General features: G+C 37.1%; 1 protein-coding gene across 1 annotated transcript in view; it reads right to left on the bottom strand.

The window, feature by feature from the left end:
• Positions 1–13710, bottom strand: part of LOC108742007 (CUGBP Elav-like family member 4) — a 309289-nt gene that overhangs the window by 223152 nt on the left and 72427 nt on the right. The window lies entirely within an intron of this gene.

Below are 13710 nucleotides of genomic sequence, written 5' to 3'. Positions count from 1 at the left end.
TGGGAGACCTCACCTCTGTGGGGTTGCTCCTTGAAGTTGAATGGGAGACCTCACCTCTGTGGGGTTGCTCCTTGAAGTTGAATGGGAGACCTCACCTCTGTGGGGTTGCTCCTTGAAGTTGAATGGGAGACCTCACCTCTGTGTGGTTGCTCCTTGAAGTTGCTCCAATGCAGTTGTTTCTGAAGGGGTTGTGGTGCTGTCCTCGTTGCCAGTCTGGTCGGGATACCACGAATTTCCTTTCAGAAGCGATGGTTCTTTGATTTTTGGGAAATCTTGCTCTTAGTTGCGCCAACAGACACTTGTACACCCTCACGCGGATTCTTTCTTCCTTTTGTGTGTGCACTTTAAGATTAAGATGTCCAAAAATCCGTCACGACTGCGCCAGTTAAAGGCCGGTGCTATTCCTTAAGCTTTTTAAAAAAAACACTTTTGAACACTTACTTTCTTTATTATTGATTAATTATTAATGTGTTTAATTTGTTCTTAAATTTGGAGGGTTTTGTTGCTTAAAGGAATAGGAGTTACGCCTTACGGAAAATAGCGATACACCATGTGCGTTAACTATTAACACGATAAGAGACCGACCTAGTCGTTTGAAAGACTTTTTGTAACTCCACGATCGAAGTTATTGATTGTTTAAAGAAAACTTGCATCACTGCTGATTAATTAAAAAGGAACGGATGGCGTGGGTTTGCCAGCCGTCTACTACTGATAAGGCACGCGTTTTATTACAATGTTAGCATTTTTAAAATGGTTAACTTGCGTCCCTAATAAGAAAGATACTTTTCTTAAAGATGTATCAGGACGAAATATCTTTTTTATTACCGAACCGTAATTGTTTCCAAAGTGGTCAATAATTGTTCAACGGCTATAAACGAAAAACGAGAAACACTACATACATGACCAGTCTTTACCTGAGATTTATTGCAGTCATGGGATCTTGCAACAATTTTCAGAAATAAATAATTACATCAATTGTATAAAACAAAAGATTGTCCTGGATAGAGTCGCCGTTAATTATTAGAAGAAGTCATTTCTAGGTTCGTTATCGGTTAATTTACAAATTCCAAAAAACATGTTGAAATTATGGTATGTCTTTAAGCACGGCTCCTTACGAGTGAAAAGGTTATTAAAAGCGTTTAAAATGTGGTATTATAGGCGAGAATGACGAGGATAGAGAAGACTATAAATAAGAAAGATTGTTTTATTTATTTTGCGCTGCCGCGCCACTTCTTTCTCCTATGAGGGAGCACACGAATTTTTTGGAAGGATTGGAAGTGCAAATAATTTACCTCACTTGTGAATAACACGAATAACTGCACTTAGTAATATTTATTTACATATATACAGTTAATACATATATTGAAGACCCTGAACTTGATGATTACGCTGATGCTACTAATTGTTGTCTGTTGTTGTCTTAATTGTTCTTTTTTGATGTCTATTTTGATGTGTGTTATGAGTGTGTCAGCCTATTTATAACATACTCTCCACCCTGATAGAGGAAGGGGTGAAAGTGCTAACCAACCGGTTTCTAATATTATTTAAGTATTTGAAGATAAAGTATCTTAAAGATATTGTTACCTACAAAGTTCGATACCCTAAAATTACACCTAAACCACTTACATATAATATTTGTAAAAACCAACAAAATTGAATATTTGAATTTCCAACTTAATGGTTCAAGGAAATGGCAGGTAAATGTACCCTGGTCTGAACAAAGATATTAGAAAAAGTAGGAGGAGTAGTTGGTAGGACTGAGGCATGAAGGACTAGTTAGAGACATATTAGAAGCAGAAACAGGAGCTAAAAGGAGTAGAGACATACCTAGATTAGATTACCTCTACCCCTCCTAACTTCCGTTTCTGCCTCTAATATGTCTCTGACTAGCCCTTCATGCCTGGGAAAATGTCCTTCTAACCTATCTCGCCCATTTCTTATTGTCTTCCATAGAGTCCTGTGTTCTCTTGTTCTTTGTAATATCTCTTCATTTCTAACCTTCTCTATCCACGGTATCCCCATCATTCACCTGTAACAATTTTTTTTTCTAATTTTTTCTTTTCCGCCGCGCCGGTTGTCCATGTTTCGCACCCGTACAGCGCCGTGCTCTAAAAATACACTTTTAACAACCTTTTTCGAATTTCCAACTATGAAAAGGAAAAAAAAACGTATCGGAAAAATCAGCAAGTTTCAATTTTTGTTAAACAAAATTTTATCACTTTACGACAATGTTGATCAATTCGCGTTCATTATAGATAATGGCATCGGTAAGGGAATGCCGAAGGGGAAGATCCTTTTAACAAATGGCAAGGGAACATATCCAATAATCCAAAAGTGCACACGCGAATTCGCAAGTTTCAATTCGTCAAGTGCCTGTGGAACGGTTAGGTAATTTTATTGAAATGTTGCCCCGTTAGAATGGTATTAACGTTTAAGTCGTTTCGCGATGGAATTAAATAGTCTGTAGTTAAGCCCTTGGCGAGAATATAGTGAACACATGCCCGACTAACTTGGCAAGCCACTTGAAACAGTTTCTGCGGCTTTATAGATTCCAAATCTCAAACTTGAGATACAAATCAACCGAGCCTCCATTAAGGAAATGGCTGTTTCCGACAAATTAGTTGCTGTTGCTCTATAACTACAAGACGTAAGCAACCGAATCACGCATTTTGCCACTCAAATTCACCCAATACTCTACCTGCTTAGAACTTACATATTAATATATCGTCTATGGGATCTACGTTATCATTTACTTAACAGCACATAAACGACATCTTCATGTACAATACTGCTTAATGCAGAATCAAATCGATAAGCTTTCTATATCTTGAAATGACAACAGAAAATAATTTAGTTGGTATTAAACATTTTTGGGACTTCCAGATATTTGATTTTTGCCATTAACTTCTAAAGTTTGATTACCTTTAGAATAGATATACCTATCGCCAAAACATTACACCGGAAATTGTACTGGTTAACAAGTCAGTTCTAAAACTCGTTAGTAACGCACCTCCAGTTTTTCCTATCTTGAGCTAATAATCGCATTTCCCTAAAACTAGAACATCCCACATCCTTCACCATTTCTGAACAGTAATCTAATCTAGATCTACCTTTACTTCTCTTAACTGCTGTTTCTGCCTCTAATATGTCTCTTACTGGACCTTCATACCTGGGAATGCGTCCTACCAACCTATCTCGCCTATTTGACTAACAAGTAAGAAAGACAAACTAATTTATTAATTAATACCGGGAAGTAAAATTCAAAAATAATGTCAATGAAAAACAGTATTTTCAATTTGTATTAATATGATACGCTTCTGTTGTTTCTCTAGTGTCATCAAGTGGTAATTAAAATAATATTATGTCAACTCAATCTAAAGACTTTGTACCTATTAATAAACAAAAATTACTTTTTTCAGAAGTATTTGTCGCAGTAACATTCATCACTAAGAAGTTCTACATCATATTACGCGATTATTATTGAAGGAGACGGGACTGAAAATTATTTACTTCTTTTGGAAGGATTTTTAATTTCGACATCTGAAGTAAACAGTCAGACTGAAAAATGGCAAATTGTGAAAAGAAGAACGCAACAATTTCACGGACAATCCTCTGTATTGCATAAGACAGTTAATAACGCAAAAATTTAATATCTTTCCCCTTTAGAATTTGAGTTCCATTTAAAGGATTTAAAGAACTTGGATGTCCGCGACTTGAACAATCCTAAATGCCTTATAGCATATTTTCCGTAAAGTTCCGGCACGAAAGATCCGCCCTCTGTTACGGCTGTGACAAATAGAACCAAGTTGAACGTTTAGTTTTATTTCTGTCCGATTGTTCAACCCTTCTCTAAATCGGAGCAATTCTTGCACACAGAAACGACTTTATTAGTTTGCTGATGCAAAAACCGACGTTTCCAACAGCGAAAATCGTTTCCTTCCGGTATTTTCAGAGACTTACACAAACAAAACGAACACACATCAAACAAGGAAAAGGTGAAGCCAACAGAATGAACTGAAATAAATAAGAGAAAGCATCGAACAAAATACACATGTACCTATACCATAATATTATTAAGATTATCAAGTTTGAAACCCGCTTATCTTAATCTGAAAACCGACTTTTTAATATGCCTTCATAGACTGTAGGGTATGAGACAATAAATGCGGAATTTACTGAGTTTTATACTGTCCAATTAATTTATAAATTCGCTAAAACTAAGAAACATTCTTCTGCTAATAAAATTACAAAGGTTAACGAAAACAAATACTGAAAAGGGAAAAAACAATGGACAATTATCTATGACGTAATTTGTGTTTGAGAAACAATAATTACGTTTTAGAGTAATTTTTATTTTTTATTATTATTAGTGGAATTGTAACTTTATTTTAACTAATTAATATTTCTTTATACATTTATCGGTGTTATGATTACTATATGCCTTTTTTTTCAAGAAGGTGAGTTGCCGGGCAGGCACGGATATATTTTATCTTATTTGAGTCAATATTGTTTTGGCCAGGCCTGTGTGCGGTTCTCACACCAAGTCATTAGGGTGCTGACTACTAGCGCGGTACTAGGGTATCCACAGAAGCCTCTACTCGTTTCAGACAGAAATGTACAGGCCTGACGCTGGAAGCTGGCGGAAATTTTAAAATGGCGTGGATGCGCGGTGGCAAAAGTAGGTAGTTTTAGGTATAACGATTGCAGTTTCTTCAGTATTCCTTTCAGGGGCGTAGATTAAATATTTAAAAACAAGGATCAGTGAGCAAGTAATAGACAGACAAACAGAAGAACTAATTGTTGATGTTGGTGACAGTGATAGAGATTCCCATGATGACAGTAAATGTGAAAAGTATTAAACAAAAGCAATAGGTTAATTTTTTCTTTTTGATAAGTCATGTTTTTACATTATTTTCTAGTACGCTACTGTCCTATCTGTATTAATACTATAAATGCTTATTTGTGTATCGGTTCCAAGTGACTTACCCAAATAGGTCATAAATGGGCAAGTACCTGCGCGACCGCTCGCCAGCTTCCTTCGTCAGACCTATATGTGTTTATCAAGGCATTAGAAGACGCGGGGTAAACTGCCTTATCTTATTTTTCTGATGATGCTGTATTATTAGGGAGGTCTAGTCTTAAAAAATTTAAAACACAAGTAACACAATAAGGGCTTTTGGTTTGAGTTTATAAATATATCATTTGAGTTTATAAAGATATCAACAACAAATATTTTTTCTGATTGAGTTAACATGGAAAGTGTCCATTTCCATTTGCTACATTTGTTTGTGCAAATGTAATTTAGAAGCGCTCCGGAAAGTTATTCGCAATGCTCTCCTATAGGTTGGTAAGTTTAATGAATTTAAACAAGTTGGAAAAGTTAGGTCCATTACAGAAAGTCGAATAAGTTCCATCAGCTAACTCGTTAAGCCCATTTGGGGAAATTCATCCTAAAAACTTTATCAGCAGCGTACCTTTCAAACTAACAAGAAGATTCTCTTTACGGATACATATAGATACCAAGGGAAGCAAAAGTTTCGGTATTAAAGCAAAGTGCGCGACCGACATTTCGACGACACCGAAGTCATAACCTTTTCGTTTTTACAAGTCAGTCCTTCGCGAAGGTTGAAAGAGGTTCCTTCTGCATCTTTAATGGCACTTTACTTTTGACTGAGTTGCTGCGACGACGGCGAGGAGTTGCGAGGCGGAAACATTCCGTTCTCGATTCCCCGTAGGGCAATAAGTGAACACTGGCTGCAAACTGATGACAACACTTCCGTTAAGAGTTTTGAAACGTGGGGTAAATGACGACAGTCGTTTAGAGACCGCAAACTACCTCTCTAATTTAGATTGTCATCCGTGGTGGAAGCAAGCAGCCCTGTTTGCCAACCCAGTTGGCGGGCGGAAGGTTCAATTTATTTCTAGGTCTCCGTTCAATAAAATCTAGAGGAGACTGGAATTCTTGATGATATATGCACTCTACGTGACAACTACCACCGCTAAAGAAATACACCCTATCGTTTTATAATGCCAAAGAACTAATTGTTGATGTTGGTGACAGTGACAGAGATTCCCATGATGACAGTGAATGTGAAAACTAACTATAAAACAAAAGTAATAGGTTTATTTTTTCTTTTTGGTAAGTTATGTTTCTACATTATTTTCTAGTACGCTACTGTTCTATCTGTATTAATACTATAATTTACGCCTACTAAAAGCTTATTTGTGTATCGGTTCCAAGTGATTTACCCAAATAAGTCATAAATGGGCAAGTACCTGCGCGACCAGCCTGCCAGCTTCCTTCGTCCGGCCTGTACATTTCTGTAGAACATGGTTTGTTATACATATAATTATATATTCGACATGGAAAAATGGGCTTTTTATTAAAGGTCTGAATGGGGAATGCACTTCCCCCTGTGATTTACCATTTACCCTCTTTTTTTTATGCAAAGCAGTAACTTCCATATTTGTTTCATGTCTTTGCGATGTGTCTACCACCTGCTAAATGCCGTTTCTGGCTGCTATCCGATGACCCACGTAAGTTAATGTGGTTTATTGAATTCGAAATAAATCCTAATTTTACATGTTGCTGATTCCAAATTTGTCCTCAGCACATTAAGAATTTCAAACACGCTTTTATCTGAAAGTGCAAAAATTGCAATTTTTGGCTTTCTTGAGAACTATTCTATGTGAAAGAAAAATACAAAACAACCAAGAGGATAGTTCCCAAGTATCTACATTTTATCGTTATGAATTATAATCTCCGGTAGCTCAAGAGTTTGAGATATTTTAATTCTAAGATCCAAATGTTGCGAATTTGTTTTGTTGGATTTGAGATTAAGATACACATATCTTAAAATTTTAACATTTAAGGACAATTTTGAAGAAAGTGTTCACTTTTCTAAAATGCATCGAAAGTGGTTCCCCCCTCTTTGTATTTTTTGTTTTCAACTTGTCATACCATAGTGGTGCGATTTGTTTGGAGTTTCCTCTCTTCTTTGAGGACGCTATTACCACCACCTACCATTAAAAAAAAACAAAAGAAAATAACCCTTTTGATGTCATACTTAAATGTGGACACAGAACTAGTACCTACTTACGTTGAATTTCGAGGTATTCTAACCTTAAAACCAAGTTACTGAAATCAACCCTCATTGGATGCTAAGATACATCAAAAGATTAACGAACTGGGCAATTCTATAAAAAACAAATAATATTCTAGAACAAAACAAAACAGCTCAAACCGCAACGCCACAACACGACACTGTAGTTATTCGAAAAGTGCTTTCGGTAACAAGGTTACCTTCTTCAGGGGCTGAAGTGAACTTCAGTTCTTCAGGTCATTTCAGTGTTCAGTCCCTGAAGAAGGTAACCTTGTTACCGAAAAGTGTTTCGGATAACTACAGTGTCGTGTTTTGGCGTTGGGGTTTTGATCTATTTTGTTTGTTCAACCGTCAAAGTTTTTCCAATCTTCATAGATAACATTCTAACTTAGTGATAAAAGCCAAGTCCAGAATAATTACTCTGTTTCTTGTCTTGTAAGTACTTTAATTTCAAATAGTAATGTTCACAAAATCTTCAAAAATTGAATTTTTGGGAATTAGGATATTTCAAATCCCAGACGTGCTATAAGAAATTTTTAGGACAGATTCAGAATTATGACGCGAAGTACATCGGAATTTATATTTCTCCTATTTTAATTTCCACCCATTTACGTTGACTACCTTTCCGTCATGTAGATGTATTTTTCTTGATTTTTATGATTAAATGTAATTAATTTCTGATAGAATACATTTTATACATACTGTACATGTATATATGTGTATAAGTAAACTTGGATTGGTACAGTTACAACGAGTTTGAAATTTCTAGTTGAGTCGACAACCACCCCCCATTTTTCTATATATACATATTTCGCAGCCCAATTTAGCAACTTTGTTTCACCGGGTCGCCAGTAATATCTGCAGGACAAAAGATAATATCAGCAATAATAATAATAATCGAACTATCGGACCTGACGTCGACTCCGGCTAGTCGTCGTCGCTTTGGTGGTTCGTGTTTGTAGCGCGACATCAGAGCCACACGGCTGTGTCTGACTTTGCTGATGTGACCAACCACCGCGTTCGGTAATGAAGACCGTTTTGCCGACGCGGCGGCGGACGGACGTCGTGACGCCATCTTGCCAATGCGTCGACCGCAGCCTGTCACTGCAAACCGCGGCACCTTGTTGAGGTGTCTGCCAAGGTATAATGGTACGCCTGACGCCGATCGTTTCCGAACTGTTCGGAAACGTGAACGTGATTAACGATGAAGCTTTTGGTCACCGCCGACCTGTTCGTCTAAAACCACCCACGGATATTGGATAGATATGGCCAATACCAACCGTCACGTCTAGTACAATAACTAGGTGCAGCTTTTTGTATTAGTTAAAATTATCAAGTAAGAATAAAAGGCGGCATTCCCGACTAGAAATTTCGGTTCGTTTTTTTAAGGTCCTTATTAGATTGGTAGGACACCTTCTCAGGCATGAAGGTCTAGTCAGAGACATATTAGAGGCAGAAACAGCAGTTAGGAGGGGTAGAGGTAGACCTAGATTAGATTACTCTTCGCAAATAGTTAAGGATGTGGCTGTTCTAGTTTTAGGGAAATGCGAAGTTTAGCTCATGATAGGAAAGAGTGGAGGTACGTGTCCAACCAGTCTTAGGACTGATGACCTTATGATGATGATGATGGCCAACTGAATTCCTTACTCGTTCCGAATGAGGCAGCCGAAGAAGGCCCTAGGTACCAATTAGGAGTACCCGAATTAGAGACCTAATTCGTACCAAATTAGGACCTTAATTAGCACGATTTGAAAATGAGTTAGGTTTGCCTAATAACTGGTGCTTAGCAGTATGATTGGGATTTAATTAGGGCCTAAAAAAGCTAAACCTTTTAGTGAAAACCAAAATTAAAATTTTCATTCAGGTCCTTATGAAAAACTAATCCCGCTCCGGTATTATTCTATCCAGTTATTAATGATCATATAATATTTCAACGATTTACATAGTTAGATATTGTCAGGAAAACCTGCACCATTGTATTGGTTTAAATTGCAATTATAAAGTATCTGCCTATGAACAAACATTGCTACCGACGTGGTCCTATTAGCGAAAATACGTTTTGGGCTTTCTCTTTTCCGAAAAATAATAATGATAAATGCAATGTCAAGATCAAGACTCAATAGCCAAAATCTGTACCACATTTTATTAGCTAAAAATACAATTTAGAACTACCTTTGAACGAAAGGCGACATTGTTACCGACCAATCAAAATACCCTTTGGGCTTTTCCGATAAATCAGAATGATAAACGCAATGGCAACATCAAGATTCAAGAACCAAAGTGTGTACCATCAATGTTTCATATATTAAGGAATATGTACGTATTTTGTGTCTCCAACTAGTAGAACACCTTATCAGGCATGGAGGGTTAGTCAGAGACATATTAGAAGCAGAAATAGGAGTTAAGAAGAGTAGAGGCAGACCTAGATTAGATTACTGTTCACAAATAGTTAAGGATGTGAAGAATGTGAGGTGTTCTAATTTAGAAAAATCTGAAGATTAGCACAAGATAGCAAAGAGTGAAGGTGCGTGTCCAACCAGTCTTCGGATGACGATCTTATAATGATGAATTGTACATCCAGCATCATTTCATATCTATACGAAGAGTAGTCTATTTAACTGCTTAGTGATATTAGTAGATAAGTCTAAAGAACACACGTTCTGTATGGAATACACAACGTCTACTATTTTTCTGTCAGAAAAAGGACGAGCATCGTGATATTTTTCTTTCTATTCTACTTTTTGTTCACTTCATTAACGACACGGAGATCCTTAAGCCAAAGTGACGACAAAACGTTGCGCACCACGAGAACGACCTCAACGTTACGCTTTGTTGTAAGTAATCAGGCTAAGTGGAATACATCTGTAAACAATGGTCTGTCTCCACATCAATGGAACCGGCACAAAGGATGTCTTCTTCGCTCCCTTTTCAGACCTTGCCTGGTGTTGCCTGTCGCCCTTTTAAAAGCAGAGAAGGATGAGACAAACTGGCGCTAATACGACTCACAACAATGGATTGAACTAATAGGTAAACTCCAAACCGTCTGTTTGACAACGAACTACATGAACAAAAAAGAATACGTACAACTATTACTATCAGCATTATCCAACTCGAAAAATATTACTGAAAAGGTGTGTTTCCAGCACGGCTCTCTGCGAGTGCGAAACGTGGACGGTGGACGCGGCGAAATGGAAAAAGAGTTAAGAGGGTTAGAGATGCGGTGTTATATGCCAAAATCAGAAGGTATTAAAAAAATAAGAGAACTCAGGATGCGTTGTGGATGTCAATAGGTCAAATGAGGGTGTTTTAACAGTAAAATTATAAAACCAAGACAACAATTGAAATCGACAGTTAGCGCGAAGCAAAAACAATTGAATCGAAAATTTTTTCGAGAGAATCAATTTCAAAATGTGAAGGAATAACGCGATTTGATATCACAGCGCAATCGTTTTATCAACCCCAGTCAATTTTTATGTGAACACGGGCATTTTGTTGCTATTGGATGATTTAATAACCAATGAGTAGGCGCGGGAGGTTCTTTAACACCAACTGATACTTCGTTGGATGTGAGTTTTGACCCGGTTTTCATATTGACCTGTTGGTTTGCAAGCGGCAGCTTAGCTAGGCGGAGCACTGGAGGCTTTGAAAGCTTCGGTTTGGCACCGTGCCTGCTACTAACTACAGGATACACGGATAGATATACATACCATGGCCTGCTGAGACGAAGATACGGGTATACCAAACCATTGTTTGTGAAACATTACGTAACGAACAGAAAGTTGAACAAAATTTTACAACAACATCCATACATAGGTATAGATATAATACATCATCCCGTTTCCTGAACGCTGAATTTCTCGTCGCGCTGGAAAAGCTAAATCTTTGTTAAAATAATGTACAGTAGTCGTAACTAGCACAAATAAATTAAAGGGCAACCGAATCTAGACAAGTTAGGAATAAATGTGTGCACCACGTTAATACCGACACAGACTTTCCACAAAAACTGGTCGTAAGAAGAAACTGATGGGATTATTTATATATTTTGTAATGGTTCTTCTCCGGAGGGATATTACACGCGTTTTAAAATGACACAAAAGCAATGAAAATAGGATTACCCATTGCGTTCAGCATTCATTATTTACAGGAATTGCAGATAATGTCATTGTTGAGATATTTTATTATTGCTTTTCTAAAAGAATGAAAACTTAGTCAGAACTGACATCGTATTTCAATATTAGTTTCAAACTGATCATGTACCAAACCCTTATTACACAAAATCCAAAATCATTCAAAGTTTAATTATCATGAAGAATCTTCAAACTTCGTAAACTACTCAAATAAATTTCTTATTCATAGATTGAAATTTGCATTAACTTTGTGCCAAAATTTGAAATTCCCTTTCCTCCAGTCCCAGTCCTTTTAAATAAATCGATAAACAGTTGAGTCAGGGAAGGAACTCCACTTTTATTCTGTCTCTTTGTCAGTTTTTATGTTTAGTTTTCAGTTAATTTCAATTGTACCTTTACTAGGTAAAACTGAAGTGTTCAATAGTCATAAAAAATGGGTTAATTCTATTTGGGTCGTCTATTTATTTTGAAACTATTTCATAAGCTGTAATATATGGTACAGATACTGTGAAAATGTGCCCAAGCATAAAAACTTGATAATTTATAAGTAAAATGTAATAAAAATAAGTACAAACAAGTTAATTTGTGCGTTAAACCTTCTCAAGGGAATCCCACAGTCTCATGAGGGTTATACGGTATGACAACCTAATTCCTGTCCATGAAGAAAGTTTCGACTTTTAGCTGCTGGGATTGGTCTCAAAGATATGGGGGTTAGAAGACTAACAAAGGATTCCATATAGAGAGTCAGTAAAGGTGTTAATTGTGTTTCGACGTCTAATACTCAGAACATTACAAAAGTCACAAATTTTTTCTGAATGCTCTACACCTACAGGGTTCCAGAATGTTTTAGAATTTTCTAGAAGGTTCGAGAATGTTCCCGAATGATAAGTAATTTTTCCTGAGCGAAGCGAGAGTAATCCGGGTTGTATGAAACGAATGAATAAATAGGTGCTTTAGGCATTGGGCTTACGAAAGAGCGAAAAACAATTAATCAGTAGCAACAGGTGAAAGGTTCGAAGATACTCGATGACCTTGTTTTGTTTGTATGTCATAAGGGAACAGTTTTGGCCCTTGTAAGTAACAAAAACTCCTTGTTATACGAAAGACAAAGCAAAATTTCCGGCGACGAGGCACGTAAGCTGTCAGTCCACGAGAGAGCAACACGACGGCCCAAAGGATGAAGCGTCGCAACGCGACGGACGTGATGCCTGTCCCTTGATTAATGATCATTCCCGTGTTAAACACGCCAGCAATTGTTACCAAATATACATAAGAAAACTCGTAGCGGTAGCACAGGAACGGCGACGGTAACGCCGACGCCGTTGCCGATGAGACGCTCACGACGGATTTACGGGCGTACAAACTAACGGATGGACGGATGAAGGAAAAAGGAAAACAAACGACGACTGACGGTTTGGAAAACAACACAACGGGGGTTAAAAGGTTAGAACAAAATGTCCGCCACTGTGATTCAAAATGTTAGCCTCCTATAAGTACTTAACGAGAAAAGTTCTGAATAAGATTATCCTCACAATGAGAGGTCGTCTCACTTCGAAATTATATTATTTTAAATACAGTGCATTCCGGATATAACGACGACTAAGGGTCGTTATATCCGGAAGTCGTTACAGGCGCTATATCTGCATGATGGCATTACTATGGATTTCTTACAAATGATTCATCAAAAACAGTTGCTACATCCGAAATCGCTATAGCCACATAAATTTTGTACTAAAGTATTTAAGAGACTTAAATTTAACGTACGAACTATAGGAAGGTCATAATTATTGAAATCCTCCGTACTGTACAATTCTTCATTTATAAAGTTACGTCAATTATTAATTTTTCTATTAACTTTCTATCGTAGGTCCGAGATTCAACACGATTGTTAACCAATGGCTTAGTGTTCTTTATCTACAAGTAAGTAGTTTGGATACCTATCATATACCGCCGACATCGAAGTTACACATTACGCATTTGTTTTCACATCGCGCGAGCAAAAATGAATAATTTGGTGAAAGTGTGGAACATATATTTTTTTTTTAGACCACATCTATCTAAAAATATCTCCTCATCCCTGCTTCTCTGAAATGCCACATCGGGTTAAATTAATATTCGGGGTAGAATAACACATGGGTCAATAAATTTTATGACTGGACCTTGGGCAATCCAAGCGCTTTCGTAACTAGGTAGGTATGTCCTTGGTTATGAGTAACGGTAAATATTTACAAATCACAAATTCATTTGATATTGGGATATTCGATATAAAAATACGTTTGTCACGCCTCTAAAGAGAGAATATATTTCAAAAATGTACGCCTACAAAAATTTCAGAAATCGCTTCATCAGAGATCCTGATTATTAAAACAGGTCGAAATAAAATGGCACCGTGTATGTTTATGTAATATGCCTATATGTATGCGTAAGCAATCAGAGCATTCTTCAGCGGTAGATTGCGTTGGTGTTGTCGCGTTAATGAC

This window comes from Agrilus planipennis, unplaced genomic scaffold, assembly GCF_000699045.2.
Source record: "Agrilus planipennis isolate EAB-ADULT unplaced genomic scaffold, Apla_2.0 scaffold254, whole genome shotgun sequence".
Lineage (NCBI taxonomy): Eukaryota > Metazoa > Arthropoda > Insecta > Coleoptera > Buprestidae > Agrilus > Agrilus planipennis.
The sequence above is the reverse complement of the archived record's forward strand: the minus strand, read 5'-3'. Positions and strand labels throughout refer to the sequence as shown.